We start from the raw sequence: 26,282 nt of genomic DNA, 5'->3' as shown, positions 1-26,282 counted from the left end.
TGGGAGGGGCCTCAGTCCTACAACTGCAAGGAAACTAATTCTGCCAGCAACTAGTGAGCATGATGCAGCCCCGGATAAGAACTGTGGCCCTAGCACACATTTTTATTTCAACCATATATGATTCTAAGCAGAGAACCCAGCCCCACCGTCCCTGGATTTCTGACCTCTTGACACTGTGAGCTAATACAGTTGTGTTGTTTTGAGCCCCCAGGTGTGTCGTAATGTTACACAGCAGAGAAAATTAATACAGGGAGGATTTACCTTTCCAACAGCAATACGCCAGGTACCTATTTTTCTCATCTTACCAGCATCAAAAGTTAACTATGCATATTGTTTAACTGAGTCAATTTGATAAGTTGACTCAAGGATAAGGAAAGGTTATCTCATTTTTGATACATTTTCAGTAAAGACTCCATTTTGTATTTCTGAGTAACACTGAGTACCTTGCCATGTGTTTTTATTTGTTCAGATTTCCCCTTCTGTGAGTCCCCATTTCACATACTTTGACCATTTTGTTCTTGAGTCATGTGTCCAGGTCTTGTCAAGGGCTTGAGCACATACCGAACTGACTTGTTACACTTCCAAAATCTGTGGGGCTGGAAACAACCCAAATGGTTTAGACATTTTGTACTCATGGCATGACAGGCAGCATGAGTTCCATGTTCACATCTGCTCCCATTGTCCCCAGGTCCCACGTGCGGAGGGAAAGGGCTTGCATCCATGTCCCAGCTGAGGAGCCCCAAGTTTAGTAAACTTCCAGTCTTTTAAAGAGCTGTAAGCAGTTCTGTCCAGACTTTGCTCCACAGAGAGATATCATCTTTGTTGTCCTGGGCTGGAAGCAAATCTGTCCTTTCCCCCCAAGAAGGACACTACTTCTAGCTTTGAATGAGGCTGTGTGCTCTACAATGCTAGAAAAGGCAGTCTGGAATGGAAGCTGACACAAGTTGTGTAAAAACACCATGGAGAATTGCCTCCAAACACATCTACCTTTTGTCTGCACACTTCTCTAAGTAGAACATTCTATCCGGCACTCTAATCTGACTGATAAGACCACATCCATCCATTCAATTTGTAAACAGGGGCAGCTCTCTTATGACCAGTGTTTTCTGGGAGAGAAGAAAGAATTACACACAAGAGTTATAATCCCAAGGGCACCCATTGTATCCCTGAAAAAAAAATGTATTTTCGATTGTTGAAAAAAAAAAAGTGTTTTTGATTCTTGGGGACCCTCCTCTCCCAGTAACACAGCACATCAGTTATAATAGCTAACACTTATATGACATATTTCTAAGAGCTTTACATACATAGACCCATTCAAATCTTACAACACTGTGGTTGATAATATCATTATATTAAATAAGAAAAACAATAAGAGCATCTCAATTGGTTTTTGTAAAAAAATTTGATAAAATCGAGCATTTTTTTTGTAATTTCTTTTTTTAACTGAGATACAACTGACACACGACTTTCACTTGACCTGTACCTGTTACATTAGCTTCAGCTGTACAGTGTAATGATTCAACATAGTCATGCTCTGTTCACAAGTGTAGCTACACTCTGTTTCCATACAACACTATTATAATACCATTGACTATATTCCTTATGCAGTACCTTTCTTCTCTGTGACTTCTTCACTCCATACCTGGGAGCCTGTATCTCCCATTCCCCTTTAAGCATTTTGCCCATCTTCCTGTCCTTTTCCCTCTAGCAATCATCCATTTGTTCCCTGTATTTGTGGATCTGTTTCTGTTTTTTGTTTGTTTACTCATCTTTTTTTTTTAGATTCCACACATACATGAACTCATATGGTATTTGTCTTTCTCAGTCTGACTTATTTCATTCAACATAATACCCTCTAGGTCCATCCATATTGTCCCAAATGGCAAATTCTCATTCTTTTTTATGGCTAAGTAATATTTTGTTGTATATCATATGTATATAGTACATCTTCTTTGTTTATTCATCTATCGATGGACACTTAGGTTGCTTCCGTAAGAGTTCTCAACAGATCACTTTCTTTTTTCTAATTTAAATTCAATTAATTAACATATAATGTATTATTGGCCCCAAGGGTACCGTCTGTGATTCATCAGTCTTTTTTTTAAATTTTATTTATTTGACAGATCACAAGTAGGCAGAGAGGCAGGCAGAGAGAGAAAGGAAGGGAAACAGGCTCCCTGCCGAGCAGAAAGCCTGATGCGGAGCTCGATCCCAGGATCCTGGGATCATAACCTGAGCTGAAGGCAGAGGCTTTAACCCACTGAGCCACCCACGCACCCCTCATCAGACTTATATAATACCCCATGCTCATTACAACACATATCCTCCCCAGTGTCCAACACCCAGTTAACCCCACCCCCTCTACCACCCTCCCCTCCAGCAACCCTCAGTTTGTTTCCTAAGATTAAGAATCTCTTATGGTTTTTCTCCCTTTCTAGATTCGTCTTGTTTCATATTTTTTTCCTCTCTTCGTCTATGATCCTATGCCTTGTTTCTTAAATTCTATATATCAGTTAGATCATGTGATTGTCTTTTCTCTGATTGAGTTATTTCACTCAGCATAATACCCTCTAGATCCATCCATGTTGTTGCAAGTGACAAGAATTCATTTTTTGATGGCTGCATAGTATTCCATGGTGTGTGTGTGTGTGTGTGTGTGTGTGTGTGTGTGTATCAGATCTTCTTTATCCATTCATCTGTCAATGGACAACTGGACTCTTTCCATAGTTTGGCTATTGTGGACATTTGTGCTATTAACATTGGGGTGCAGGTGCCCCTTTGAATCACTACCTTTGTATCATTGTGGTAAATACCCAGTAGCACAATTGCTGGGTCATAGGGTAGCTCTATTTTCAAATTTTTGAGGAACTTCCGTACTGTTTTCCAGAGTGGCAGCACCAACTTGCATTCCTACCAACAGTGTAGGAGGGTTCCCCTTTCTCTGCAACCTCACCAACATCTGTCATCAAACACTATTTCTCGATCTTAAATGAATTCTTTAAACATTTATAATAGATGTTTCCTTAACATGATAAAGAATATCAATTTCCAATCAACATCAACATCATACTGAGGAATGAAAAATTAAAGATAATTGTGTTAATCCCATGCCAAAGAGAAATGACAGAGGTCAGTGACAACTGTTTTATGTAAAAAAATAAATAAATAAAAAATCCCAATATAGATTTACAGAAAGACTGATCCAAATCTACCTGTCTCTCTAACTCTGCTACACAGTGAGTGAAATTTTTCCCTATGAAGACACCCTCTAAGCTACAGGCTTCAAATTTTCTCCCACCTGTCTTCCTCCTCCTCTTCTCCTTGCCTCTGCTACTAACATCTCCAAACTTCACACAGTTGTTCCCAACATCCCGTGATCGGGAAAGATTCTCAAGCACCAGTTCAGAACCCTGTAACTGTGCTCAAGGGAAGAGCACATTAAGGTGGAAAATGAACGAAGCAGCAGAGGAGGAAAAGAGAGAAGAGAAGTCACTGAATCGGACCCTGCAGGCCACAGACAGGAGCTGACGTCTAGCCCAGCTGCATCCCTGGTTAGCTCCCATGACTGTCATTAATTTAGGACTCAACTTGGCACAGATTTCCTATTTTGCATTCCAAATTTGCAAAAATATTGACAAGACAATTGATACTTACTTGCATTTGAGAAAGGGAGTTGGAAACAGGTGAATCAGAAGCAGGATCAGGGAGGAACTTGCTCATCTGTGAGCCAAGAGCCAGGCTCAACCCAGTGACCAGGCTCCTGAGACCCTCAGTTTTCACAACACGGCTGCTTCCTTCTGCAGCTGGGTGTGAGGTAAAATGCCTACATGTGATGCTGTGATCAAACTTTCATTTCTAAAGATAAAATTTCTATCCCTTTCACACAAGGACACATAACTATAGTCCCTCGAAATAAGAAGAGCCCTAGTTCTTTGGAATCAGTCAGTTACAATCATGATGCTTCAAACATCCCAGGTGTTTGTAAGGCCATCAGTTAGAGTGAAACCTTTTCTTTGAACCCGTTCAACCGGAGTGAAACTCTGCCTGCGGTGAAAAAAGAAAGCAGCACATGGTTTTATGATACTCGCCCCACCACCTTCCACAGGGGTGAGACAGAAACCTGTCTGGAGTGAAGAACATGGGGGAATTTGTAGCAGTTTTCATCTGTCATAAATGTAACTACTCGAGATCTGTTCTGTCCCATCAGCTTCTGAGGTCTTGACCATGACAGTGACCAGAAAGAGGTCCAAATTCAGAGCTGAGGGAAACTGGGGTCTCAAACCCGGGAATCAAAAATCAGAGTTCTGCTAAGGCCTGTGAAACCTTTTTAGGCTGCTTACCCCAATTTTTAGGGAAGGCTCTATTTCTAGGCTTCCTGGGGATTTCAACAGTAGAGAACAAAAAAATGAGGGGTGAAAGGTGGTAAGGAGAAAGAGACATTATTAACTCACACATAAGTGTCTTAGCACAAAGCTGGGACAGTTTAAGTACTTAGTAAATGAACTCAGCCCAATCCAATAATGATGGCTACTAAGTATGAATCAGATATTACACCGAAAGATTTGGGAATTCCTTTCATTACATCTTCACAAGAGTCCTGTGAATTAAGCATTGTTGCTGCCCCCAATTAATGGACAGGAAACAAATTCAAGAAAAAGAAAGAATTCTAACTAATGACACAGAGCTCATTAATGACAAACTGGAACTAGAGCCCCAGTGAGCCGGATTCTGAGCTCATGTTCCTCATCGCTGTGTTACATAGTCAAGTTCCCAGGAGAGGTTCTTGGCAGAAAGAGCATGGCGCGCGTAAGAGGGAGGACTGCACTCGGGAAGAATGACTCCACCAAGAAATCCAGGCAGTGTGCCCACATCAGAGTAGGTCTGAATTCTTCCTCTATCTTGTGCAGACCTAAATGCTGGTGAGAATTTAGGTGAGATTCGCCCATCTAAGAAAAACGTCATTCCTGTCCTCTCAGTTTAAGTGGGAGACTCCAAGTTTCGTATTCACTTTCCCTAGCCTTTCCAGACAACCTCTAATGAAGAATATGTTCCTTTGTTCTCCCATTACATGATACACAGATTTGGATGGTCTTCTTAACTACCATACATCAGCACCTAGCACCCAGCTTGCTATCAAATAGATGCTCAATTAACTATTTACACTAATGATTGAATAAATGAATTAATATATCTCTTATATTCTTCCTGAGCCTTTGAACTGATGCATTTCTGGTTATCTCTAGTCTCCCTGAGATTAGTCAGAAATATGTTTTATTTTTCTTTTATTCCAATTGATTTCCAATTCTAGCTTGGATGGATACTTTAATAACACTGTCTTTGTCTTTATTTAGTAACTCTACCACCATCTGTAGATCGTTTCCACACCAGTATGGAAACCTGACATCTAAGAGGCAGAGCCCAATATGGAATATGAAGTTCTCAAAAAAGTACACTTAACATCTTAACGATTCAAATATGATCTCAGAGCACAGCTCATACATAAACGATTTTATAAATATGGTGAAACTATCCTTTCACACAAATGGTGTTTCAATTCTAGTTGGGGAAATGGGAGGCACAATAAGGGGAGGAATTGCCAGGATACATAACCCAGATAACAAAAGCATCCTTGAAATAGACTGATACAGTGATATAATTTGGTCAAGTAATCAGGAAGGAAGGCAAGATGAGAACTTCCAGTGAAAGCACTAGAAACCCTGTAAGATGTAAAACCAGCCACAGTGGTTGTTATGAAATAAATTAGGGTGCCCACTGTCAACAACAACAAAATCTTGAGGAACATCACATGTGTGATGAAAACTTATAATATTAAAACTCTATATTTGAAGAGAAATTCTTTTCAGCACACAAGAAACATAGTAGTTATTTTACTTGTCCAATGAGCATAAATTGTTATTGCCAGAAATTCTCTTTTCTCCTGGCCACTGACTCAGTTATCACCTGGTGGCTCTCAAGAGTCAGCCAGCTTGTTCCCCTTAGCAAATTGTAGGTCAAAATCACAACTTCTTTGTGGAGCATAACAAACAGCACGGAGGACATGGCAGTTAGGAGAAGGCAGTCGGGGGAAATTGGAAGGGGAGGTGAACCATGAGAGACTATGGACTCTCAAAAACAATCTGAGGGTTTTGAAGGGGCGGGGGGTGGGAGGCTGGGGAACCAGGTGGTGGGTATTGGGGAGGGCACGGACGGCATGGAGCACTGGGTGTGGTGCAAAAACAATGAATACTGTTACGCTGAAAATTAAAAAAAAAATCACAACTTCTAGTTTTTTAAAAAGGAATGGTAATCAAGGGAACCCCCAAATTTCAAAATCAAATATATATACCTTTCTCCACTTTCTTTTCATCTCCCAGTGATATTCAATGCTGTTGATCACTCTTCACTTATAAAACTTTCTCTCTCTCTCTTTCACAGTTTTTCTTCTAGTTCATTAGATACTCTATTTCTGGTTATGGAAGAATCACGATGTAGAAGGATACATTATATTCTACATGGAAACATCCCATGCTTAAATCCTGGATGCTTTGGTATAGAATCCTAGAATTTTGACTCTATGACCTTGGGCAAATTATTCCATGCCTCTTCAAAGCTTCAAAATCTTTATCCTGAGAGTGAAAGTAAGAATGTGAGAATCTGGCAAAGTGGTCAATCTAAACCTAATTTCATGTATATGTCATCATCAGAAATTGAATAAGCACTAATACATGACTGCATTTCATGGGGAGTTATTATACACCCTCTTTAAACTGCAGAATTTCGTTTTTATTATTATTATGCATAAAATACATTACATAACAATGCTAAAATTACTCCATTTTTTAAAAAGATTTTATTTATTTATTTGACAGACAGAGATCACAAGTAGGCATAGAGGCAGGCAGAGAGAGAGGGGGAAGCAGGCTCCCTGCTGAACAGAGAGCCCAAGGCAGGGCTCGATCCCAGGACCCGGAGACCATGACCTGAGCCGTGGACAGAGGCTTAACCCACTGAGCCACCCAGGTGCCCCAATTACTCCATTTTTTAAAGGTAACAGTAAGATAATTTGGTGGCTCAAGGTGATCAGTACATACCCATCAGTGGTTCTCCAGGTTTGCATTTGGCTGCAGGTAGAGGGATGAGGTAATTACAACAGAGGACAGTTACTGAACCCATTACGCAGGAGATATTTGCTAAGTGATTTCCATACCTTGTCTCATTTGATACAGCAATTCTGTGAAAGAGGTACAAAAAGAGTCCTGTTTCAAAGAAAAGTGAACTAAGGTACAGAAGGAGTGAGAATCTGCCCAGTCATGCATCACTAAGTGGCAGAGCTAAGTATGTCTGCTGCTAGATTTTCTTGGGTTCCCTCTCCACCCCAAAACTCTTGTCAAAAATCTGCTTGTCCTTCGTGGCTTTAGAGTCAATTTTTGCATCTTAGCCTAGACACTTAAACTCCCTGGTTCTGAATAATATGTGTATCAATATTTATAATTAAATTATTAAATTCTATAAAGTCTAATGTTCCTTTTAGCTTGAACATGTGATGGTTCTTTGATTTGAAGCATATAATAAAATTTTTTTCAGATTTTATTTATTTGATAGAGAGAGAGAGGGAGGGAGGTAGAACAAGTGGGGAAGTGGGAGATTGAGAAGCAGACCCCCCCTGAGCAGGCAGCCTGATGTGGAACTCAATCCCGGGACCCTGGGATCATGACCGAAGATGAAGGCAGACGCTTAACGACTGAGCCCCCCAGGTCCAGTTCACCCTGAGTTCACCCCTGAACATGGTTCTTTTTTTTTTTTTTTTAATTTTATTTATTTATTTGTCAGAGAGAGATCACAAGTAGGCAGAGAGGCAGGCAGAAAGAGGAAGGGAAGCAGGCTCCCCTCTGAGCAGAGAGCCCAATGCGGGGCTCGATCCCAGGACCCTGGGATCATGACCTGAGCCGAAGGCAGAGGCTTAACCCACCCAGCCACCCAGGCGCCCCTGAATATGGTTCTTAAAGACCTCAACTTTAGTCTCTGTGGTACATACTTGCAGGACCCTCCTCCTCTTTTTTTTCCTGGATGAAACAAAACTCTAAACACACTTCTGGGATGTCTCTGAAGACTCCAAGAATGACAACCCCACAACACCAAATCCTCCCTCCCCAAAAAAGAGTGAGCTGAAACCAGAGCGGGACTCAATGAGTAATAAGCAAGACAAAAAAGACAAGTTTTTCTGTAGGTTGTTGGGTCAGGACTGCCGCTAAATAAGAAACTGAGCCTCAAATTAGGTTAGAGATATAAATCAAAGACTCCCACGGAAAGTCAGAAACCTAGAACGTGGTGAAAGCGGTCCCAGTTTGCTGGTGCCTTCTGGAGGCAGTAGAAACGACTGAAAATCCTCTACTGAGTGCCAACACTCCCAATTTATGGCTTCAGGATCCTCACAGATTAATTTCAAGCAACTAGGAACTCAAAGGAAAACTGCTTAGTTTCCCAGACACTGAAAGCACAATGACCGAGGGGGAGAAAAACAGTAAATTTAGAGGAGAAATTACTAAAATTCTGGAATCGGCTGATATATAGAATGATTACGTATCAAATCCTTCTAGAAATGGAGTCACAAAATGAGCAATAACCGAAGGACTATCAGAAATGAGCAGACAGATATGAAAATAGAACTTTTAGAAATAAAAAAGCGTAATTGTTGAAGAGGAGTTTTGAAAACCAGAGGGAAAAGGTAGATCACTTACAAAGGAATGAAAATTAGATGAAACAGAGAGCTGATTCTGCAGCTATAATAATGGAAACCAAACTGGTGTTTTTAAGGTATTGAGAGGAAATCACTGTCAACCAATCATTGTATACAATTAAGACCACCTTTCAAAAATGAAGGTTAAATAAAGACATTTCCAGATAAAACTAGTAGTCACCACCAACAGACATTTCTAAAGAAAATTCTAAGAATTTATTTTGGGTAATAAGGAAAACTTTCCACCGAAAAAGTCTAAGATGGTGGGGAAAACATTATGAGCAAAGAAAATGGTAAATGTATGGGTGAATTTAAACACTTCTATAAGAAAACCACAGTAGTAAAGGCTAATCAACAGGTTAAAAAATAAGGACCTAAGTAAATGTATGACAGCAATAGTATATAAGCTGACAGGAAAGTGAATAAAAGTAAAATATTTTAGATCTTTTCTTGTTCAAAAAGTTAGACTTTGATAAATATCATGGCAAAACTTCAAAAGTAATTACTAAAAGTAATAGAAATAAAGATGAAAAACTGGAGGAAAATAAAAATATAATTAATAAAAAGACAGAAGCACGAAAAAGTAGAACAAATACAAAGTAACAGTAAGATGGGATGGGAAAAAAGCCAATATATATGAGAATCATTATTTTTTTTTAATGTGATGGACTAAAGCCAACAATTAAAAGAGATCGTTGGTTTAAACTTTGAGAAATTCAGTTATATCTTGTTTACAAGAGAGCCAGCTAAAGGCTACTTACAAGAGCATTGGGTAAGACTGTCAGCAAACTATGGCCTACAAGCCAAATCATGCTCACTGCCTGTTTTTTAAAGTTTTATTGAGGCACAGACATGCCCATTTGCTTACACATTGTCTATGGCAGTTTTTCACTCCACAACAGCAGAGCTGTGTAATTGGACCAGAGACTATGCACTATAAACCTGAAAATATTTATTCTGGCACTTTAAAGTTTGCTGACACCTGACCTAAAATAAACACATGGAAAGGTTAAATTAAAAGATTCAGCTAGACTAGATTTTTTTTTTTAATTAACTGTTGGCAACTGACAAAGCAGCCTCAGAAAGTAACAAAATCTTGACAAGACAGATTAAAGAGGATATAAATAAATAGAAGAATACTCATGGGTTACAAAACTCAAAATTGGTGAGACGTCATTTCACCCCAAATTGTTCTATAGAGTCAATTCAATTTTAATCTAAATTCCCAACAGAGGTTTATTTAATTTTGTTTGGATTTTGACAAGCTAATTCTAAAATTTATATAGAAATGTAAAGGACTGACAATAGCCAAGGTGGTCTTGAAGAAGAATGAACATGGAGGACTCACACTATCTGACCTCAAGACGTTATGAAACTGAAGAAATTAAGACACTATTATACCTTTAAAATTCTGTAAATCAGTAAGTTAAGGACAGACAAATTTGTGGGGGTAAAATGAGCCGGAATCCAAATATTCACTTAAAAAAAAAAATCCAAAAATGGCCAATAAGCATATAAAACTGTGCTCAACATCATTAGTCATCAGAGAAATGCAAATTAAAAACCACAATCAGATCACACTACACACTCAGCAGAATTAACAAAATTAAAATCTAGACAACACCAAGTGCTTGCAAGTCTGTAGAGCATCTGGAGTGCTTGCAAGTCTGTAGAGCATCTGGAACTCTCATGCGGTACTAAGAGAGGGAAATTGGTACAGTTAGTTTGCAAAACTATTTGGCAGTATCTACTAAAGTGATATATAAACTTAATCTGTGACTTAGCAGTTCTACTCCTGGGCATTTACCAATAAATGTGAATGTTTCTTCTCTCCACAAAAGGCATGTGCAACAATGTTTGTAGAAAGGTTACTTATTATAGCTCCATACTGGAAAAAACCTAAATAGGGAATATGGAATGGGAAGTTATTTACACAATGGAGCTCTTCAGAAGAACTTTATTTTTTTTTTAAGATTTTATTTATTCATTTATTTGTCAGAGAGAGAGAGAGAATACACACAAGCAGGCAGAGGCAATGAGAGAAGCAGGTTCCCCATAGAGTGAGAAGCCTGATGCAGGATTCGATCCCAGGACCCTGGGATCATGACCCAAGCCGCAGGCAGCGGCTGAACCAATTGAGCCACCCGGGCGTCCCTCTTCAGAACAACTTTAAAAAACAAATCTACTGATACACAAAACAACATAGATACATTTTAAAACCATAATGTTAACAAAAAGACACATATTGTATATTTATATTTATATGAGAGTGGTCATAGTAACAGATTAAAAATATTAAAATTGAAATTAAAATTTTTCAATAGATGAAGAAAAAGCACTTAAAAAATTCAACACCCTTTTGTGATAAAACCACCCAGCAAACCCGAGAATGAGCATCTGTAAGAAACCCAGAGCTATTACCACAATTAATATTGCAAGATTAATATTTCCCCCTAAGACTGAAAAGAAAGCAATATATAAAGAACACTTACAACTGAATGCTAAGAAGATAATCAATCCAGTTTCTTAAATGGGCAAAATATTTCAATAGTGATACCACAAAAATTACACAAATGTCTGATGAGGATATGAAAAGATGTTCAACATCATTAGTCATCAGAGAACTGCAACACGAAACCACAGTTAGATAACTGCACACATTAGAATGTCTAAAACTTACAAGACCGACAATAGCAAGTATTGATGAGGATGTTGAGCAACTGAAATTCTCATATATTCCTGCTAAAAACTGAAAATGATACAATTTTTTTAAACACTTGGGCTGTTTCTTATAAACTTACATGTACCATCTGTCTCAACAATTCTACACCTAAGTAATTACCCAAGAAAAATTAAAATACGTATCTCCACACCAAAACCTGTGTATATATGTTCACACCAGCGTTATTCATAATAACCAAAGCCTGAAAACCACCCAAACATTCATTGAGAAATAAATGCATAAGCAAAGTGTGATCTATCCATCTGTCATAAGGAGGAAGTAATTATTGTTATATACAACAGCACAGATAATTCTCAAGAATATTCTGCTGAAATGAAACAGGCAAAGAGTAGATGCTAATTGTTTTAATTTATATGAAATTCTACAAAAGGCAAAACTAATCTATAGTAAAATAGGTTAATGAGAAAGGGAATGACTGCAAAGGGTTATGAGTGTCCATTTGGGGATGAAGGGAAAAGTCCATATTTTAATTATAGTATATATTATATAGTATTTATTACACTATATATAATGACTAAAACTCATCTAACTGTATTCTTAAAAAGGGTATACTTTAATGTGTGTAAATTAAATGTTAATAAAGCTGATTTAAAATATTATAGATTAGGGATGGCTGAGTGGCTCAGTTGGTTAGGCGTCTGCCTTTGGCTCAGGTCATGATCTCAGGGTCCTGGGATCGAGCCCCATGTCAGGCTCCTTGCTCAGCAGGGAGTCTGCTTCTCCCTTTCTCTCTGCCCCCCAACTCATGCTCACTCTGTCTTTCAAATAAAAATCTTTAAAAAAATAAAATACTATAGATTAAAATACTGTAGATTAATAAAACAACACTTTGAGGAAAATGTACAGCTTTGAGTGCTATATTAGAAAGAAGAAATGTTAAATTTGATAATATAAGCTTCCAAGATAAGAATTTAAAAGGACAAGAGAAGAAGAAAAAAAAAAAAAAGGCAAAGAAAGTAGAAGGAAATGATAAGGATTAAAGCAGAACTGACTGAAAGAGAAAAGAAGAAAACAAAATAGAGAATCAAAAAAGCTAAGAGTTAGTTCTTCAGAAAGAATAAGAGAAACAGAGAAGTTTCTAACTGTGCTGCTCAATACTGCAACCATTTAGTCATGTGTGGCTATTTAAATTTAAATACTGATTAATTAAAATTAAATACAATTAATGTAGTTCCTCCGTTAGACTAGCTGTACTTCAAGGGTTCAATAACCACATCGGGCTAGTGGCTACCTCAGTGGACAGGAGAATAGAGCATTTCCCCCATCACTGAGAGTTTTCGTGGACAGATCACAAAAAAGCAAAGGCGTGGACAAGTTCCCTGCCCTAAGGAAATGTTTGGCCTTAAGACAAAAATTACATAAGCAATTACAACATGATAGAACTATAATGGTACAAGGTGCTATGCAGTCCCATAGGAGGAACTCCTAGCTCAAGTCTGCCTCACCCAAGAAAATGTCTCAGAGTAAGGCATTTTTAAGATAAGGATGAGGGAGCCGAACAGAGCTAGAAAGAGAGCGTGCTTGGTGGGGAGCCCTGACCGCCTGAGATGAAGGTGGCGCCGTCGAGCACATCTATCCACCACAACCTCGATGGCTAACCCTGTAAATTTCAATTTCACCCAACAGGTAGTGATCACAGTCCTGCCACGGAGAAGGCATCTATTCTACTCGCGGCGGTCAGAGTGTGAGAAAGAACCATGCTTGCAGGGAGCTCACAATGTTGGGGTGATAGGGCTTAAACTGTGCAGGGTTTGCATAGTAACCCCTGTCAGTTTTAAATGCCACCTAAGCTAGTCTCATGTAAGATGTGGTGGCTTTGTTAGCTGGCAGAAGAGACGACTGGAAGGGAGAAGTAGGGAGATTTAAGAATGAAAATAAAAGTTTGGCAAAGACCTTGACAGCATGGATGTACTTCTAGGCACACATTTGCTTACCATGTTAATGGATGTGGGTAGGCAGGAAGAGAAAGACATTTATTACCAGCTTGCTATTTCTTCCTGATCAGTTTTCTCCATTGCCAGCCATGCTCCCCCCATGGAGAAGATGGTGCGTGCCAAGTTCTAGGTAGAGCAAGGAGACTGGAATGGGTAGACAGAAGTGATAGGGAAACAGTCACATGTAAGAGGCCAATATCCTCTTACCCTCAGCATTGCCTCTTCATGAGCCCCAGAGCCCCGGGTAGATGCACCCAGAAAATCAGATGTTGCTACTTTTCTTCCTTCTCAGAAAACTAAAAGAGGAACCACACTTTCCAAACTGTAGTTAATTCATGAACAAATGTATATTGACACTTCTCTGTTTCATACTCTGGAGAATCAGTGATGAATGAGAGATTTTTTTTTTTTTTCTTCTGCACGGGGTCTAATAGAAGAGAATGTAGAAAGCAAAAAAATAAATAAATAAAAAACAAAAATATAAGGAAAAGTACATGGTGCCATTAAAGGGCTTAAGAAGGGTACCCAGTCTACCCTTGGTTGCGGGGTGAGGTGCGGATCAGGTTACGCTTCCACGAGAAAAATGCTTCCATTATATCCATATGCCATAATATATGTAAAATATCACATATTTTATGGCATATGGATATAAGGTTTGTTCCTTTAAACCCCAGAGCAGGAGTGCAAGGGTTAAGGGAAGAGTTATCTGTCTACGCTGGAAAAAAGGCATTGGTATAGAGGCCAGATCTGTCACAGACCAAGTGAAGTCAACTTTCCCAGCCACTGGTGTGCTCTCCTTCTAGAGCACTTTATGGACAAAAACAAACACGTTGTTAGCAAGGTCAGGGTTGAGTGCCAGATTAATCTAACCCATAAGTCTTGAAATAACAGGAAGCACAAAGCAGACCTGACCCCAATCAGCCCTGCTGCTTTGTTGAAATTATCCTAGCCAACCAGCAGCTCCCAGAGATGGAAGCTAAGCCAGAAACAATGTGGGTCCCAGAAGCAAGGTGTTGAAGTTGAAGGCAGAATTCACCTACATCTGGCCCGGGCAAGGACGCTGCGGAAGGGAATTATAAAATACGCAACGCAACCAAGCTGGCTTCTTAACCAGAGAGGAGGGAGATGGATGGATGGATGGATATTTAGAAGAAAGAGCAGAGGGAAAGGAGCAGAATGTGCAGCAGAAAGCCTCTGGGGTTGAAGGGAAAACTAGGGTCATGTGGGCAACCAGTTGGGAAATGCCTCTGGTTAGAAATAAGCTGACTCCACGTCCCTGGAGGTGACCACATGACATTTTTCTCTAGTTTTCAACCAAAACCGAGTTTGTGCCATCAGTGCCGAAAAGCTTAAAATTCAAAGGAAACATTTCCACTGTTGCGGGTAGGGTCTGGGGAAATCCACGCCAGCTCTGCCCTGACCTGAAGGACGATCACTGACTTTGAGCACAGGGACTGAGAGAGGGCTGTCACAGGGGAAGATTAAAAATGAGACCAAAGCAACCACGACCACAATAAAAAGAGAGAGATAAAGAGAGACTTAGAAATGAACACCCACTCGCTTTCGGATGAGCGAGTTGAGTCAAAGTGGTGTTGAGGTGACAGCTCCTGCAGCGCATGTATCCAAGAACCCCCAGAACTAAACAAACACAGTGGGTTTCCTTTCCTCCCAAAAGTGTGATTACTACAGCCTCTCCTGGTCGGGAGGAGGCGAGAAACAAGTTCTAAAATACATACCGACTTAACGTACATAATTCAATCGACTGATTTGTCTCTGTCTTTTGTGTTTTGTTTTGTTCTGAGTTTACTTCAGCTGAGCCGGCCTGAGTTGCCGTGGTGACGTAGCAAGAGATGGGTTTGGGCCCCTCAGGAAAAGGCTACCTTCCTTCCCCGTCCCTTCCCCTCCCGATCCCCTCCCCCCATTCCTCTCTGTCTGTACATCTGCACGACCCTCAGCGTCCAGTGCTCCCCATGCCAACCGAGGGCTCCCAGGGCTTCCTCGGCCCATCTCGCCAGCCAGGTGCAGCGGCTCCGACAAGCCTCCATCTGGTTACCGTGCGCCACAAGCCTGCCGAGAGTCGGGCAGAGTATCATCGTTGCCATTTTACAGATGAGAAAACTGAGAACAAAGAAGTTTAATGGTTTGTCCTGTAGTAAATGGCGGTGTTCTACTAGGAGCCCAGGCCTTTCAAGCCAAGTCTCCGAATTTCTTCCAGCAGGTCACACTGGATAAATGAAACCGATTACACATCAAATCACGTTCCTGCTGACCCCTGGCAGCGGTATCACGAGTCCCTGAAAGTGAGGTCTCTAAACTGCCAGCCGTGCGCGCCGCCTCCCCGTCGGCTAAAATATCCCGGTGACACAGACGAAGTCAAATACACCAGTCGCTTGGAGAAATGTCCGGACCATAATGTCTCATTTAAGAATATTTTTTGAGTGCTCTAGTGGACGCTGGGGCACGGCCCCCAGATCCCTGCGTTCAGAATTGCGTCACACTCACTATTCCCTGAACTTTGGGGCGTTTGGACAGCAGCTGGCAGCTCTGTTGGTTCCTGGGACCTGCCCTCAGCCAGTGGCAGCTGCCTTGCTTGAGGCCATGCCTCCCTCAGAGAGCCAACCTCCCCCCAAGACTAGCAGACGAGCAGTAACGGTCCAGTTCCCTTGTCCCAAGGTGGGAAGATTCTGAAGGGGTCATTCCAGCCTTGGAGGTAACCCGAGGTGTCCGTGGGATCTCAGGAGGTCTTTGCTGTGACTGTTTTCCATTTCAGCTCTCCCATCTCGCCCATCCTACCGCCTTCATTCCCTCACAGGTGTGAGAATATCCCTGTACACAAGTCCTTGTCTCACAGAGATGTTTTCCAGTCGAATCCTATCGCAGACAAGCACAGTGAGACAGGCATTGTACGCTGCCTTTAAAAGAAGCTGGTCTAGTGGGGGAGGCAAAGAAGCAAAGGCGTAATTCTAGTATAAGGTGATAGGCTTATCTTGGGGAAGAGCTGGGATAAGAGAGTATAAATTCTAGCCACGGAAAAGACCGTATCCCTCGATAGTCTTCTGTTGTAAAATGTAGATGTCCCTGTTCTTCTCTCATCACACTAATTTCAGTGGCCAAGAAGGCTGTGGTCATCCATTTGGGAGAGTCATATGAGGAGAAAAGTCCAAAGGACTAGCTCAATAAGATCAAGGTTTGACGTTTACATAATTTCAGGGAGCTGAAGACTTTTTCTCCCTATTTCCTTGGAATATTTTTCTACTGGCTTATGAGAGCCTAACTTCTAAATTTCATCATGTTTTAATCAAAATATTTGCAGCAGGTAATTCATAAGCGCTTTTTGTAGTGACGGATTTGTCAACTTGGGATTAAGGCTCTCTCTGGGGCTGATGCCTAGCAATGATTTTGCAGAAAGAGTCAAAATGTGTAATCACGGATGCAAAGTGCACCTGTTTCTGAGTCTGCGATGACTAGATCAGTTAGAACTTCAGCGTGTCCCCACAGTGGATGTATGTGGGGGATGGGGGTGGGGAGGATGGTGTCAGGGCTCAGGGGCTCCCCAGCCGCAAGGACTAGGTGACATCGACACGCATCCTCGAATGGCCTTGAACGGCTAAAATTACTTTTAGGCTAGCTTCTCCCAACCTCTGCAAGGCACGTTTGATGAATTCAGTCACTAGGGTCTTTCGGTCGTTAGGCAGCTGCTCGTTATAATCCCCCCGCTTCCTCCAACACAGATAAAGATAGAAAGGTGGATGTTGAGGGTAGACACATGATAGATGACAGGTAGGTAGAAGACAGATGATAGATAGATGATAGACAAAAATAAAAGCTGAAGTTAATTTTTAAAGCAGCCCCTGGGGAAGACCAAGCAGTCCCAGAGTTCTTTCTCGTTAGCCCACCCCTACCGGGGGTTTCTCCAGGCAGGAACTTCCTACGGGGGAGAGGACAGAAGAATATGAGAGGCTGAAGTCCTCAGTCATTCAGAAAAGCCTTGAAAGATGGTATCCGCCAGCCGTGTTTAGACTGCACCTCATCAGCCCTCACAGAATCTCAAAGGTCCCTGGGGCACTTTGTCATCATGGAGGGATTTTCTCAGGGTAGGGACTTCCCCAAGAGTCTCTGGCAAGTTCCCTCTCCGTAGCTGCCCAGAGCCTGCTGTCTCACTGACCAAAGGACCTGGATTTTGTTGATCATGGATGTGTGATGCTACAGGCATTAATCGAAACACGAATAACTGGGTTTCTTTCCCCACCTCTTCTTTTCGGATGGAGACACATTTGCTGCAACCTTCCCAAGAAACAGAATTAACATAAATTCCAGTGCCCTGGGATGAGTAAACTCTCAATCCAACCTGCTATTGTTCCTGCGACCAGTCTCTCAAATAATTTCACTATTAATTGATCCTATTTGGGGAGTGGCAGCATGGTGTTTTGAAGGAGTATATCCGACCACGAATCCCAGGTCTACCATTTATGGTTAATGTGACCTCGAGCAAGTTACTTAGGGCCCGGAACCTCAGGTGTCTATCAGCAAAGTGGATTTTCTAATGTCTGTGTCACTGCAGTTCTTACCAAGAGGACATGAACTGTTTGTGAAACACGTGACTTGTGAGCTTACCAAACGATGGTCACTCTTGCTATAGTTTTACAACTACAAATACAACAAAACCCCACAGTCATTAGAGAAAAGAAAAAGATTCGCTTAATTTCTTTTTGCCTAACTGTCTTTATATATAAAGCAGTAGCACTGGACTAGCTGAATTCTACGGTTTCTTTCAACCCAGACTTTCTATGATTCAGTTATAACTAACATATGAATGAAGCAGATAGAGACACTATTATTTTTATATAGAACTTTAATAAGTATGGTTGACAGAAAATTAGGTAAGTCAGAAAACCACATTTCTTAGCATTTGACTAAAATGTGACTATTTTTTAAGTGTTTCAGATTAAAAGGAGTAACAAGAATATTCAAGATTTTAAAAACGTGAAATTCCATTCCCTTTAACACTAATGTCATTATGGCCCTTACCTGATAAATGGGGAAGTAGCAATTCATTCTTTGAATTGTCCTGAGGGTTCAAGTTTTAAAGAAATGGAAATCATTAAGCATAAATCCCGGCACGTAATAAGAGCAAAAGACGACGAGCTAAGCGTATGAGTTGTTATCGCAAAAGCATTTCCAGACGCTCCCCGACGTCTGCAGGAGCAGCTCCTCTGTTCACGGAGCCTTTCATTCAACCAAACCAATGGGACGCACATTGCTTATAGGGCACTGGTCTTGTCACTGGGAACGGGGGACACACGGTGAAGACAAAGCCCTGCTCTTCTTGAAGCCAGCTCACTGCCATCTGCTTCAAGAGCCCTTCTCTGACCGCTGGGTCTGGGTCCCACCTTGTCCAAAACACTTATCCTGTCACCCCTGCAGGTCACAGAAGCAAAATAACATGGGAAGTGGCCTTTGATCCTCTGGGAGCCTGGGTTCTAGTGCTGTGAGACCATGGGCAAGTCACAGGCTCTCCAACCACGTCCTTGTGTGTAAAATAGGAAGGATGAAGTGTTCTCCGACAAGCCTACTTGGAGGGCTGTCCTGTGGCAAAACCTACAAATACACAAACGTAGCCAGCATTCAGACCTGATTCTTTACCACATTCTCCCAGAGAATTTGGCAATTTGTGAGACTTTGCCCAGCTGAGTCTCACAAAAGCGACCCATTGCAGCACAAAAGGGCAGCAACTATATTCATTCTGCTTTTTACTAGTAGGTACAGAGTTCTTCTGCCTCTGGTAAGAAAAGAGCAAGGAAAGAGAGAAGGAAGGCGGCGGGAGGAAGAGAGAGGTCCAGCAGCATTATTTGCTAGAGGCGGCCGTTCATCACTTTCATTACCTCCTGGGACCCTCACAGTGGCTCTCATCCCATTTTATAGATCAGGAAACTCAAGTCCAGTGAGTTTAAGGGCATGGTCTCCCCACAGGGGTCCTGCTGGTAAATGAACACCGCAGGCTGTGTGGACAGTTCCTCTGACTTCAGACCCCACACTTTCCATGGTCACCATGCTGCTTCCAAGAAATACCAAGGGCAAGAAATTTGGAAAAAGAGACACAGGCTATAGAGAAAATTAAATTTACTCAACCATTAAAGAAAGGAGAATTATCAACTCTTTTTTTCCAGATTGAACTGAATTCTGGGGGGAAATATATGTTGAGCAGCTTGAGATTAGCTATGAGGGGCAATTTAATAACAGATACAGTGTTGTAGCCACTAACGAGGCTATGAAAGATACCTTTGGAGTATGGTTTCAAGATGTGTTTTAAACCCTGACATCAAACCTTTCATCATTCCAGGAGGATTTGAATGAGAGTCTGTGTGAAGACAAAGGGACAGACATTAATTTAAAGTTCCTAGTTGTGATCCTTGATCTTTATAAAATGAAACTATCTTTTTAAATTATAAAAGGATATATTTTTATACATGTTTTTAAAATTCAGAAGTCAAGGGCGCCTGGGTGGCTCAGTGGGTTAAACCTCTGCTTTTGGCTCAGGTCATGGTCTCAGGGTCCTGGAATCGAGCCCTGCATCGGGTTCTCTGCTTCAGAGGGAGCCTGTCTCCCCGTCTCTTTCTCTGCCTGCCTCTCTGCCTACTTGTGCGCTCTCTCTCTCTCTCATAAATTAATAATCTTAAAATCTACAAAAATTCAGAAGGGAATAATGTAGAAAATACGCCACAAACTCCCCTCATAAGCTCCTTCCCAGAGATAATTGTCATTTACAGTCCGACCTAGTTGCCGTCTATACCGTATCTGTTTATACCTGTGTGAACCTTTGCCTGCTTGTGGCCATTCACTCCATATGGTTCCTTAGCCACTTTTTTCCACTCTCTATGATAGACAATATCTCAAGTCAACAAGACAGATCTGCTTTGTCATTTCTACTGCTCCACGGTGGGTATACCGTAATTATTCCTTTTTCTTTGTTTAGGAATCTAATACAGTGATCTTTTCAGAAGAAAGACCTACTGCTCCACCAATTTCTTTTCCCCGTCCTGTCCATGTGACCTGCCCACACACTGTTAGTTGTTTCTACTATATGGGTGTGAAAACAGTCATTTCTGTGTTTCCCAGAAGCTTTGGTCACTTGGTCCACTAATTCTGTGTATGCAAGAAATGTTGACAAGAAATAATTATTCATTTCTGGAATGAAAAGTTCTTCAGGTAAAGGTTACAGAGTCTTCTGATCATACAAAACTTGTGAAAAATAAACTCTTGACTGCATGAGACTCAAAGTCAATATCCCATGGCCAGAGCACTGACCACAATCTCACAGCATGGCAGTCCTTAGAATTCCTATAAACCAAGTAAAGGACTTTGGACTTTAAGCTGGAGGCAATGGGAGATGGTGGGACGCAAATGCTTGCTCTCCTGGGCAGAGAGCATGATCAGATAAGTGACATAGGAAGATCATACCAGCTGAAGATAGTGGTCTAGAAAAGGGAAAATCCAAGGGTAAGGAGACCCAGTTGCTCATGAACGAAGAGGTGTTTTAAAGATTTAAGCATTATACTTTAGTAATATTTTCCTTTTTAGGCTATTACTTTATTTACTTGATTACGGTATTAAGTATTGTTGGGGCCCTGATATCATCACTACTGTCAGAAGCGTAAGTACGAACTCGGACCTTACCTTCTAAAATGGCCCTTGCCCTTAGTAAATTGCCAAAGAACCAAACTCCACTTCCAAGATGGCTTAATTAAATGGCTCTCTCTCTCTAGAGGGCTACTTGAGCAGCTTCAGGACATGAAAGCCACTCCCTCCAGAGCACGAGAGTGGACAAGGAGGGAGCCACATGCCTTACAACCTAGTCTCAGAAGTTGCTCAAGGCCACATCTGCCCCATGCATTTCATTAGAAGTAAGTCATGCAGCTGTCTGTCCCACACTTCAGGGGACCGACCTCCTCCAGGAGTCCTTCTGTACTCCACCAAGTGCCATCTCTTGAAGAGGGGAGTGTCAGAGACTTTGTGGACATATTTCAAAACCACCACAGGAGTCTAGTTTCAAGGCCAGATTGATGCCCATGAGAGCCAGAGCCTGAGGGGATTGTAAGGCACAATTCTCCAGGAACTGACAAAAACAAAAGGGAGTTCTTCAGACTTTCCCAGACCATAGAAGTGGGTGGTTTAGTTTATCTAGACATCTGCGAGGTAGGGAGGCCACAAGATATTTCAGTTACACTGCGAACCTCCACATACTACAACTGTGTTCACAAGGGCATGAGATCTGATTCTTTCCTGTTAGTCCTCAGAAGTTATAAGAACATGCCAAGTAGTCATTATTTCCATGTATTCCAAATTTTAGTTCCAAACAAGAAAATTTAGCACCTACATGAGCATTCAAGGACTGTGTTCTGCTCTGTTGGGGCAGGATTAGACATATTTAAGTTGGAGAATGTGAACCTTAAAACAAGTCTTCAGGTACCCAGATCCTCTTTTCTGTCCAGACTTCTGTGGAAGACATGTATGTCTCATGTGTGTTTCTATGCTAGTAATCAGGCTGAGAAATTATATCGTTCAACCAGTTTCTTAAACCAGTTGTACACTGAAGGGTATAAGCAGGAGTAAACTTTACTTTTTATCACCACTGCCTCCTTTGATATCCTCTATAATTAATTCATTTACCCTCCCCTCAATGAAATCTCAAGCAGATCCCCTAATTTTTCCAATCACTCTTAAATGGTAAAATACTACTATATTTTATCTAAAATGTGCATATGTTTCCATCTTAACATCTCATCTCTGAGTCTTAATGTCATCTTATAATCATAATTGAAGGGTTTTTTTTCCCTTTCTTAGTTGTATATAAAATAATGGAGCACCTTATCATCAACCGCATCTTAGAGTCAGTGATATTTAGTGTCTCTTTTTCCAGTATTAAAAAAGTCTATTCAAGGGGCTCCTGGGTGGGTCAGTCGGTTAAGCCTCCGACTAGATTTCAGCTCAGGTCATGATCTCAGGGTCATGAGATCGAGCTCTGTGTTGGGATCCGCGCTCAGCATGGAATCCGCTTGAAGATCTCTCTCACCCCTTCCCCCCTCCCCAAAAAATCTATTCAAGTATAATAATCACAATTCTATTCTCATCTAATTTAAAACTTTTTCCTTCTTGGAGCTCTGGCCTACTTCAGGCTTGGAAGCCTATAATGAGTAAAGATAGGAGTGACTAGATTCCTATCTACCTCTTTTTCTACCTTCTCCTTCACTCCATAGCTGAGGTGTTGGGACCTTTCGGGGATGGAATAAGGTGAGTGAGAGGAAGTCAGGGTCAATAAAAGTATTATTCATAATATAGTTCTACTCTGGCAGAGACATCCTCTCGGTGAGGGACGTTCTAAATGTCAATGCTTTTCTTCTTGGACTGGTTTGTGGCCTCTTTCAGAGACAGCTTCCATCACTGGAAAGCTCTTGCCTGCAGTTCCTTTGACGTAGGCTCTGCTGCCTCCAGCTGGCCACTCACAGTTTCCTCTTTAGCTGCTGGTTTCTCACAGCCGCCTGTCTGCTGGGTCAGTCCCCTCCTGTGGAGTCCCATTCAGAACAGCCCAGTAGGATTCCCTGCGGCGGTGGGGCCTCCCAGGTTCATGGGGAGTTCAAGCATCCCTGTCACACCAGAGGCTAGAAGTTGTGGTAAATTCCCTTGCTCTCACCTTCAGACTCCATGGTGGTGGGTCCGATGCTAGGCCCTGCATCCCGTCCAACGTCAGGAGCCCATGACAACTCTCCAGATGGTTTTCTTGAAGCATCCTCACTGCGTCTGAGTACACTATCTTACTACCTGCCACTCGCAATGGTCCGTTTTAGGCAACCTGCTTCTGTTTGAGGTTTCATCGCCAACTTCCATGCAGACACACTCATACATCGAATACTAAATAAGTAAATAAAGTTTTTATTTATTAAATCAATTCATTCACTAGTTTTAAAAAAATGTTGAGAAATTGCTCACCTTAAAAACACAACAGTAGGGGCACCTGGGTGGCTCAGCGAAGGTTGTGCAACCAACTCTTCGTTTCAGCTCAGCTCACGAGATGGAGCCCCCATCGGGCGCCCTGTTCAGCGGGGAGTCTGATTCTCTCCCTCTCCCTTTGCCCCCTGCCCCCACTCTTACACGCTTGAGCACTTACGCTCTTTCTCTGAAATAAATTTAAAAATCTTTTAAAAAAATACAGCAGTAAGGTGAGATACAGTGACTCTTCACTTGATGCCGGGTCAAATGAGACACTGTCGATGGACTAAGGACAAAAGCTTACCGACGTAGTTATGCCTGCTGAGATTGCGTAAGCTGAATCTAATCACGGGGAAAGAGCAAAGACTCCAAGTGCAGGAATCAAATCAAATTATCAGCTTTCATACTGACAATCTAGGGAATTCAGAGGCCAAATGCTAATACCTCCTAATACTTCACTCCTGAATTAATCAGACTTAACACCAGTCCCTCTGGCGGTTACATGCATAAACCATAGGCCTCTTAATTCAGGAGTCAATGTCTCCCCCATTAGGCTTGTCACAGAAAAGGAGCCTTAGAATACTTGTGGGGCTCAGGGGTAGGCAGATCTAAAGGAGGAAAGAACCCCAAAGGGGCTGAAATACAAAGGTCCCCAGCCAGTATGGGGGTCAGCTTTATAGACAGAGGTAGCCTTTTGAGGGGGGGAATCTAGACCCTCGGGCACAATATCTTCGCTGGAATTCACTCTTTCCTCCAGGTGAACGCAGCTCTCTTCCAGGGCATGAGGCCTGAACGTTAGCTCAGCTTCAGCCCCCAGTCTCTGGCACAGAGGCAGCCTGTGGAAATGGTAGCCCCAAGCGCCTAATTCTCTCTTAGTCGCTTGGAAGCTTTGAGTAGAACAGACTGTAGGGTGGAAATTCCCTTCCTTTTCCACAGCAGACTTGAAAATTCTATTTTGGTGGCCTGTGTAGGGATTCTGTGAAGAAGAGAAAGTGGTTTCCTCTACATGAGAGATCTTAATACATTAACGAGGCAGGGCCTTTTTTTTTCCTTATAGTTTATCATTTGCTTCAATTTTTATGTGATTTCCTAAAAACAGATATTTTGAATACTTAGCATTTTGACAGAAAATGCAAGGACTCTAAAGAATTCATTAGGAACACAAGATAAAACCTTTTAACATGTTTAGTTACTAACAACTCACTCATTTATTAGACAATTCAGTGTCGTTCTCAACTATGTGCCTACTGTGCCCATTTCAGAATGACTTTCAGATCTTCTGTGACAATCAGATCTCATGGGTGGGGGGCTGTTTAAGATTTATTTATTTGAGAGAGAAAGTGAGTGAGAGAGGGAACACAAGCAGGGGGAGGGACAGAGGCAAAGGGAGAAGCAGCCTCCCCACTGAGCAGGGACCCTGATGTGGGGCTGGTTCCTGGGGCCACAGGATCATGACCTGAGCGGAAGGCAGCCACTTACCTGACTGAGCCACCCAGGCGCCCCCATCAGATCGCACATAAACATACCTCTAATGTCACCTCTCCCAAGCAGGAACACACTACCCGTGACAGTATAGTTTTTCATCTCCCAGTGCTACATCACAGCTCTTACATTTCCTAAGAAGGTACGAGAGTGATTTTCAAGAATTTATCCCACTGCTTTTGATCTCTTCTGGGTTTTTCTTTCTTTTAAAGAATACTCACTTTATATAATCTCTCCTAAAATTGAGCATTTTTTACAGACTCTCAATACTTCTCTTCAAAACATGTCAATTTTCGTTAATCATGGGAAGTATATTTTTTCTCTTCACATATTACACATATACACATATTACATGCTACACTTTCTAGGGTAGAAGCTGATCTCATCTCCTTATTCTGAATTGTCCGGTAATGTAGGTTTCGGTGTGTCTATTGTATGTAAATAGCAATATTTGGATTTTGCATTTAGGGGTCCATCTAGGAATGGACCTTTTAGTGGGGACATTTGGAGCATTCATATTAAAGGGTTTGGTTTTTTTTAAGATTTGATTTATTTATTTTAGAGAGACAGCAATATAGCAAGAGAGGGAACACAAGCAGGGTGAGTGGAAGAGGGGGAAGCAGGCTTCCCGCTGAGCAGGGAGCCCGATGCAGGGCTTGATCCCAGGACCCTGGGAGGCAGGCACCCTGCCTCCTGAGCCAGAGGCAGATGCTTAATGACTGAGCCACACAGGCGCCCCTGGAGCATTCATATTAATTACTCTGAGCAATACGCCTGTTATGATTACTATCATCTTATATGCTATTTCCATACTTCTTGCTATTTCCCTTCTCTGTAATCCTATCTTTTGCTGCATTGACTTGTATTAGCTTTTTCTTCTTTTCTAGTGATTAACTAGTCATATATCCTACTTACACCATTGTCATCTTTACATTATAGTAATTATAATAAATACATTTGAACCCATACTTCTAAATAAAAATCAATAATGATTTCCACTTGTGAAATCTTGACTTCTCCCCTGACTGTCTTACAAGCTTTGACTGAGCTTTCTGGTCCAGATGATTATTTTATTTTTTCTTACTTTATGTATCTTATCTTCTAGGAAATATTATTTATATTTTCATGGTGTTATGAGCTTAGTAACAACTCTAAAATTTATTGGCCTCTCTGCTTACCGATTTTTGTTTTACATCATTCTTCCCATTCTTGAGTTCATCATTTTGATTCATTTCTCAGTCTACTGAACCAAAAGAACACTTGCTCATGCTCTGTCAGGCTGTATATGTCATTACCTCTGCCCACACTACTTCCTCAGCCTTCATGCCCACCATTTGATGATGTCCAACTTCCTACTGTGTTCCCACAGCACATCCGTTGTGTGTACTTTTATAATGGAGCT

General features: G+C 41.5%; 1 long non-coding RNA gene across 1 annotated transcript in view; it reads right to left on the bottom strand.

Annotated features, from left to right (window-relative positions):
- Positions 1-1,048: 1,048 nt before the first annotated feature.
- The window catches only part of LOC116870815, a 112,322-nt gene continuing 87,088 nt past the window's right edge, over positions 1,049-26,282 (bottom strand). Inside the window, exon 3 of the long non-coding RNA XR_004383296.1 lies at positions 1,049-1,106. This is a non-coding gene — a long non-coding RNA (uncharacterized LOC116870815). The remainder of the gene's footprint in view (positions 1,107-26,282) is intronic.

This window comes from Lontra canadensis, unplaced genomic scaffold (assembly GCF_010015895.1).
Source record: "Lontra canadensis isolate GAN:19392208 unplaced genomic scaffold, GSC_riverotter_1.0 scaffold24, whole genome shotgun sequence".
Classification (NCBI taxonomy): Eukaryota; Metazoa; Chordata; class Mammalia; order Carnivora; family Mustelidae; genus Lontra; species Lontra canadensis.
Note: the sequence above shows the minus strand (reverse complement) of the source record. Positions and strands in the feature narration are given on the sequence as shown.